The sequence below is a fragment of the Oncorhynchus gorbuscha genome, linkage group LG05, assembly GCF_021184085.1.
Source record: "Oncorhynchus gorbuscha isolate QuinsamMale2020 ecotype Even-year linkage group LG05, OgorEven_v1.0, whole genome shotgun sequence".
In the NCBI taxonomy this organism is placed as follows: Eukaryota; Metazoa; Chordata; class Actinopteri; order Salmoniformes; family Salmonidae; genus Oncorhynchus; species Oncorhynchus gorbuscha.
In genome coordinates, this window is record NC_060177.1 from 55,187,368 (window position 1) to 55,195,445 (window position 8,078).

An 8,078-nucleotide genomic window follows, 5' to 3' on the forward strand; every position below is an offset into this window, starting at 1 on the left:
CATTTTTGGGTATACATGGACCGATTTAATCTAAAAAAGACCCAATTGTGATGTTTATGGGACATAGGAGTGCCAACAAAGAAGCTTGTCAAAGGTAATGAATGTTTTATATTTTATTTCTGCGTTTTGTGTAGCGCCGGCTACGCTAATTATTTCTGTTTACGTCCCCTTTGGTTATTTCGGGGGTTGCATGCTATCAGATAATAGCTTCTTATGCTTTCGTCCGAAAGCATTTGACAAATCTGACATGTTGGCTAGATTCACAATGGGTGTAGCTTTAATTGAGTACCTTGCATGTGTGTTTTAATGAAAGTTTGAGTTGTATCGAGTACTATTAGTTGGCGCTCTGAAATTTCCGCTTGATTTGGTCCCTGTACAGGGACACAACTAAGCCCAAAAAGATTGTATTTGAAAATAAATAATTTCACACGATCACATGCAGTGCCTTCAGAAAATATTCATACTCCTTGAATTATTCCACATTTTGTTGTTACAGTCTGAATTCAAAATGTTTTTAAAATATTTTTATCTCACCCTTCTACACACAATACCCTATAATGAAAAAGTAAATGTTTTTAGAAATGTTTGCAAATGTATTAAATACAGAACTCTCATTTACATAAGTCTTCACACCCCTGAGTCAATTCATGTTAGAATCATCTTTGGCAGCGATTACAGCGGTGAGTCTTTCTGGGTAGGTCTCTAGAAACTTTGCACAATATTTGCACATTCTTCTTGAAAAAAAATCTTCAAGCTCTGTCAAGTTGGTTGTTGATCATTGCTAGACAGCCATTGTCAAGCTGACTTAAATCAAAACTCTAACTAGGCCACTCCAGTGTATATTTGGCCTTATGCTTTAGGTTATTGTCCTGCTTAAAGGTGATGTCGTCTCCCAGTGTCTGTTGGAAAGCAGACTGAACCAGGTTATCCTCTAGGATTTTGACTGTGCTTAGCTCTATTCTGTTTATAAAAATAAAAAAACGTCCTAGTTTTTGCCGATGACAAGCATACATATAACATGATGCAGCCACCACCATGTTTGAAAATATCAAGAGTGGTACTCAGTGATGTGTTGGATTTGCCCCAAACACACAGTATGTGTAAATGAGGGTGCCCCTGCCTGGCAGATGTAAAGCACATCATGTCCAGGTGATAGTGATACAACGTTGCCTCCTGGTGGCTGTCCTCTGTAGCTGCCTCATGTTGTCCAGGCTCACTGCCCAGCAGCCTCTCAGGTCCAGGCTGCTCAGATGCTTGTTGATGGTCATCAGGCCCGACGCCGTCTCCATGGAAACGTCACTGCGGACAAGGCTGAGGTGGCATAGTTGTTGTAGTGGAGGGCTGTTGGGTCGGGCCGCAGGGCGCTTCAGAAGCTTCTGGAACACAGGCTCCAGCGGACAAGGCACTGCCACCAGAGAGACCCTCTCCAGGAGGGGAGAGCCGGATAGTACGCTCCACAGCACCCCCCAGAGACCTCCAGGACATGACGGTCTTCATCTGGCGCTGGTCATAGGAGAAGCTGGAGGAGAGAGACAGATGAGCACTGAACAGGATATCACAACTTCAATGGGAAGAGATATACAGAAGCTTAAACAATGGTGCAACACCATAGCGGGAGCGGGGGGGGGGGGGTGCTTACATCCTGGGGAAGTCAACACTAAATACAGATATCCAGCTGTCATGTGGCCCATTGAGTCGTACCTATGACGCCCTACAGAGAGAGCATAGCGAGTTAACTGTATTTGTACAGCAGTTGACCTACTTTAGGGAGAGAGAGCACAGTTGTGGTAGACAGGGTAGATCCCTGTCCTCGTCCTCCTCATCCTCCTCTTCCTCCTGGGGGGCTAAAGGAGGCTCAGCGTGGATGACGAGGCTCCTCAGCCTGGGACAGGCGTGGAGGAGCTCCAGCATGTCTGTCTGAGAGCTGGTTCTTACCCCTTCCAGGGTGAGAGAAACCAGGGAGCCCTTCATAGCACGCAGGGCAGGTAGCAGCTCATCCAGGGGCCCTGTGAAGCGCACAGAGAGTCCCCTCAGCTGGCCTGCCCACCTGGCCAGGCCTGCAGCCAGACAAGACCCCTGGCTAGGCCCATCCTCCTCACAGTCCAGTGATATAGAGCGCAGCTCGGGGCAAAGCTGACTTACAGCCTCCAGAGTCCCACCAGACATGCCCTGCGCCTCCCTTAGACGTAAGGTAAAGCCCTCACCCCCTGCCCCCACTCCCTCTTCTCTTCCTTTCTCAACACTGTCTTCTTCTATTTCCTTCCTTGTTCTCATCTGGGCGTCACCTCTTCCACCTCCAACTCCCCTTGTCTCCTCACCTGTACCCTCATCCTCACTCTCACCCTCACTCGCCCACGAGAAACAGTTGTCATTTACCTCCTCTTCAATTTCCTCCACATCCGCTCCTGATATCTCGCCTGTGTCTGTGACCCTCCCACTCTGCCTCCTCTCCCTCCACACCTCCCAGAGACTGGGCATCCCCTCATTGGTTGTGAGCTCCTCAGTCCCTCCGAACTCCCTGCTGTGTATGAGGCCACAGGCCTCCCCCAGGCCTTCCATTGCCACTCTCTCCAGCCACGGCAGGGAGAGCAGGAGGAAGGCCATGGCAGCCACCCCGTCTCCATCCCCCTCCCCAAAGCCCACATCCAGAGCCAGCAGGCTGCTGAGGTGGGGTGGGGAGGCGCAGGAGGAACCTCTCAGGCAGAGCAGGCCTGCGGGGGGCAGGAAGTGGCAGCGGGACACGTCGAGGTGGCGCAGCGCGGGGCAATGGCGGGCAACCATCTCCACAACCTGTCTGTCACAAGGGGTGCCAGCCAGAGAGAGGGAGCGCAGGGAAGGCAGACAACCCAGTAGGTCACACTGGACATGGGCAGACACCTGCTGGGCTCCAGAGAGGTCCATGGAATGCAGGCTCTGAAGGAGAACCCATACATACAGTGAGCTCCAAAAGTATTGGGACAGTGACACATTTATTGTTGTTTTGGTTCTGTACTCCAGCACTGAGTGACGATGAGTGAGAAAGTTAGAGGGATACATTTCATACTCTCCCAGAAACGCTAACCTCCCTGTTATTGTCATGGTGAGAGGTTAGCAGCATGTCTTAGGGTTATGATATTTGTGCGTCTAACTTTCTCACTCATCATTATTTACGATTCATTCAGGATTATCCGTAATCGTGGTAGCATCCAAATTAATGTAGAAGTGTTGCTAAATATTCTATTCTTACTTACAATATAAGTGACTTCAAAATGAAACAATAGATTATTTACAATTAATTTCTATTGGGCACAAAATAATCTGAAGCACAACCAAAACAAACAGCAAATGCATCCAACAAGGTTGTAGAGTCACAAGCTTGACGTAATCATTGCGTGCTAGGAATATGGGACCAAATACTACATTTTTGTCCCAATACTTTTGGTCCCATAAAATTGGGGGACTATATACAAAGTGCTGTCGTTTCTAAATGGTTTACCCGATATTGATGAAAATACCCCCAAATTAAAGTTAACAGTCTGTACTTTAACCTCCGTCATTATATCATTTCAAATCCAAAGTGCTGGAGTACAGAGCCAAAACAAAACAAAAAATGTGTCACTGTCACAATACTTTAGGAGCTCACTGTAACACATACTATAAGGGGGACCAAAGCCTGTCCTAACCTGGCAGCGAATCCCGATGAGGGTGCAGAGGCTGGGGGTGACCAGAGCAGAGTGGCCCCCAAGAGATAGGGTTCTGAGCTGAGGGATCAACAGGAGGTGTAGTGCCGCACGGGACAACTCACACCTGGAGGACAGGACAGACAGGAGCTCCTCTACCAGCTCAGCCGCTAGAGAAAGAGACAGACAGAGAGGGGACACAGACACACACACACACTTTTACCAGTAACTAGTGGACATGTGCACATTTACAAATGACCACCAATGGCATCATATACATACACAATCCCTTCCAGCTCCTATGACAGACTCACGCAGCAGGGTGAAGGGGCCCATGACATATCTGAAGAAGTACTGATCCATGTAGTTGTCAGCGTAGTCTTTGACCCACACTTCCTTCATGTTCTCCGCCAAGTTCCACAGACAAAGCTTGGTCAGTCGGGGAGGATGATCATCATCCTCCTCCCATCTTCCCCGTCCTCTAATCTTCCTCTTTCTCACTACCCGTTTCGCAGCCCTGAGCTCCATCATGGCACGGAATAGAGGCATCTCCAACTCTCAGCTGGCGTTTCGCTGGTTCAAAGATCAATGTAGTCTACAGTACTGGCACCATTGTGTCCTTGCAGATATGGAAAATATATGCAGCTGAAGGGCAGAGAATAATAACATTGTAATAAAGAGAGTAATAACATTGTAATAAAGAGTAATAATATTGTAATAAAGAGAGTAATAACATTGTAATAAAGAGAGTAATAACATTGTAATAAAGAGTAATAACATTGTAATAAAGAGTAATAACATTGTAATAAAGAGAGTTATAACATTGTAATAAAGAGAGTAATAACATTGTAATAAAGAGAGTAATAACATTGTAATAAAGAGAGTTATAACATTGTAATAAAGAGAGTTATAACATTGTAATAAAGAGAGTAATAACATTGTAATAAAGAGAGTAATAACATTGTAATAAAGAGAGTAATAACATTGTAATAAAGAGAGTTATAACATTGTAATAAAGAGAGTAATAACATTGTAATAAGGAGAGCAATATCATTGTAATAAAGCTACAGTCTACAGTAAAAATAAAGGTTAATTACAAAAATTAAATTTTTCACATATTTGAAATATAATAAAACTTAGGAGTTCGGCTGACATACATTTTTCTCAGCAACCCTTGAGCCTGGGGGAGGCGAAGGGGGACATCCGTATTGTTGAAAGTACCAAGTAGGTCGGACCTACTGTTGAATTTACCTTAAAAGGTTTATCAGCTGTACCTTAAAATAACAACCTTTGATTTAGGGGTATCGTTGCCAACAAACTGCACATGAACACAACATAGACCAAACGTACTATCGCCATTAACAGTTTATTTGTGGGTACGAAATTGGATGCAACACTGTCAGATCAACTTTATTGTTTACTTAGACAACAGCTTAACTCGCACTATTTTTTTTAGCTGAAAACAGGCAATACAATATTTTACAATATTCTTTCCAATTTACCGTTTATTTCCTGGTGTTAGAATCCGACTGTAGGTGTTCGGGTCCGGGGCGTTGACATCGGGTGAGGAATTATGGAGAACGTTCAAGAACCCCAACCGTTAGTGTTTAAAACGGATGTAGATGCGTCTAGCTCAGTCTATAATCTATCACACATATACATACATTTGTATGTTGCATAAGAAGAACATTTATTTATAGTGACGTCCTATGTTTATTTGTTATTGTACACACAAATAGGTATAGAGGCTACATTTATCCTAGTTCTAAGTACGCTTCATACCTCTATCTTGAGGAATTGGTACAAAATAATTTAAATATAAATGGTATAACATCCAATGTTGATAGGTATTAGGATGTTAAAAACTCAAAGTGTATTTCAAAATACTGTATGTAGGCCTATAGGAGATTATATTTACATTGAAATAATCAAACTAGTCCCAGCAGTTGTAATCAAAATGTTATGTGCTTGATTTCCTCTCTGGATCAATGAGCTCAGTCCCTCGATCAGCAGAACGGAGCGGTATCGTGTGTAAAGGGGGTTAAGTTCAAATCTCATTTTATTTGTCACATGCGCCGAATACCGAATTTACAGTGAAATGTTTACAAAAACACAATAGCACAATTGGTTACGGGATCGTAAACCGGCTGTCATCTCCTTCGTCACCATTCTTCTTCAAGTTAACCTCCACTGTACGACTGCCCCATACTGGTCTCAACCAGTGAACCTCTGCTTCGCACTGATAACATGTACATCATATGTGCCAACATGTACAAACATTAAATAGAAATGCCATGTGTAACGGACTTATGAACATATCGTGACAGCCCTCTTTGACAACTTTCCAACGGGTTGAGCCACCCAAACAGTACCAATTGGACTGCTCAATCCGTGACATTTCAAGCTCGTTGTGGAGTGAGTTTACGATATGTTCTTAACTCCGTTAAACGTTTTATTTTGGAACATATTCTGCACATGTTATCAGTCACATAAAGCCTACCTACAGGTAAGGTACATACACTGACAATCAGTGCTTAAATGTGCAAATCGGGAGGCTACGGAACAAAAAGTGAGCACGAAATGGGTGTGACCTGGGGAGCTGAAGTACTCGTAGTCAAGGCATACATGATTATATATATTTTTTAACATCGCATTACCCTAGTGGCATAGAGCAGTAGAGGCACTTACAAAACTTGCGTACATGGGTAACATTTTTTAGTAGCCTAGGGGTCCGGGAAAAATTTGGCCTTTTATAAACGCATTTCATGCAATTATATATCATTTTACAACCGAGGTAAAAACCAGTTTCAGGTAGGATATTCGCCTGTAGTTTTACTTACGTTTAACAACAGCAGTTAGGTACCGTCAACATAGTGACAAATCTAATTTTTCTCATTTCAATAGCTCTTTAACCATTACTCCTAAAACTTTCAAAACTGGTTCTTGATAACCCGATGGCATAGACACATTTTGCACACACTTTTTAATGTCTCGCACTATTTAAAATGATTTATTTACATTTTTGAATTTCAATAGCTCTTTGGTCATATGACCTACTGACTTCAACAAGGTTCAGAATGTACACTCAGTGGGCCTACACATTGCAAAACCTTTAGTTTGTCCATTTTCATCTCACACGTTTTTACATGAATTTTTCAAACAAACATTCTAATTTCAATAGCTCCTTGGTCATGTGACCTACTGACTTCAAACAAAGTTCAGAATGTCCACTGACTACTCTTGTATAGTCAATGGACTATAGTTATGCCATTGTACTGGATCTAATACATAAACATTTTACATCCATTCATACATGTATATTTTTTTATGAAATACTATGAAAAACTCTCTTGGCTGCTGGCTCGGTCACTTTCAGACATGTGCAGAGCAGACTGAAAGGGGAAGGGTAGCTCTTGACTTGAACCACAGGGGTTCTCTGTTTGCAAGAGAGTAATCCAAAAGGCACAGACACACCCCTTGACTTTCAATTGGCACCCTTGACCTGTATGTATTCTCTCCTGATTGGTCTCCGTGGTGCTTAGTCAATGGAACTCCTTTGCCGGCCCCATCTAAAGTTTTTACACAGTCTGACTAAGTGCCAGAGGTATGAGGAGAGACATCCTCCTTTGTATGTATGGGAACAAATATTTCCTAACACGTAGGATCCTATTCTTGGACAGATGGAAGACACAATGCAAAAAAAAAAACATTTATGTTTTACTAATTACTGTCCATGAGTAACCTCAACCTTGTGGGTCTGTGGGTGTTTGAGCCAACTCAATTCTACCACTGACTAGTCTCTCACGCCCCTATGAACAAGGACACAGGGAAATCGTTTTTAATCTAAACCAACCCTTTTTTACTGGAGTACACTAACCCCTAACAGCAGTTTACCAGATACCAAGTCAAGAAGATCAAAAATGAGATGGTTGTAAGGGTGTATTACGTCGTGTGCTGGCCCCATTGTCATATCCTTTCTGGATTCTGAGTGGGAAAATCAGAGCTGAAAAATGCCTCTGTGGAAATGTATTATGTCCGTCCTACATGTAGTGTTGGTACATGAAATAATCTTCAACTGCATATATCATAAATTGCTATTGCAAATACAAGTATTATGTTCAACAACTGAAATTCTCAGATATTATTTTGACGAACACACTTTGGTGCTTACAATTCATTCTCTATCGTCATAGACTTGATGGGCACTGTCATCTGTGATCTTTGCGATATGACTTTCTTTAAGCACGTACTGATGAAACTGTCACTTAATTTTTTTTTTTTCTTAAAGTCTACAAACGCTCTACATGTATTCACTCTGTCATAGGGTTGTATCCTATATGCTACTTTCATTATTGTCCTGTAAATGGTTCAGTGCCTATAATTTAGGCTGTGTGTAGAATGGGGCATAAAATAAATGAC

At 42.7% G+C, this 8,078-nt stretch overlaps 1 pseudogene; it reads right to left on the reverse strand.

Moving 5' to 3' along the window:
- Window positions 1-964: 964 nt before the first annotated feature.
- Window positions 965-6,637, reverse strand: LOC124036088 (annotated as a pseudogene).
- Between the last annotated feature and the right edge of the window lie 1,441 nt (window positions 6,638-8,078).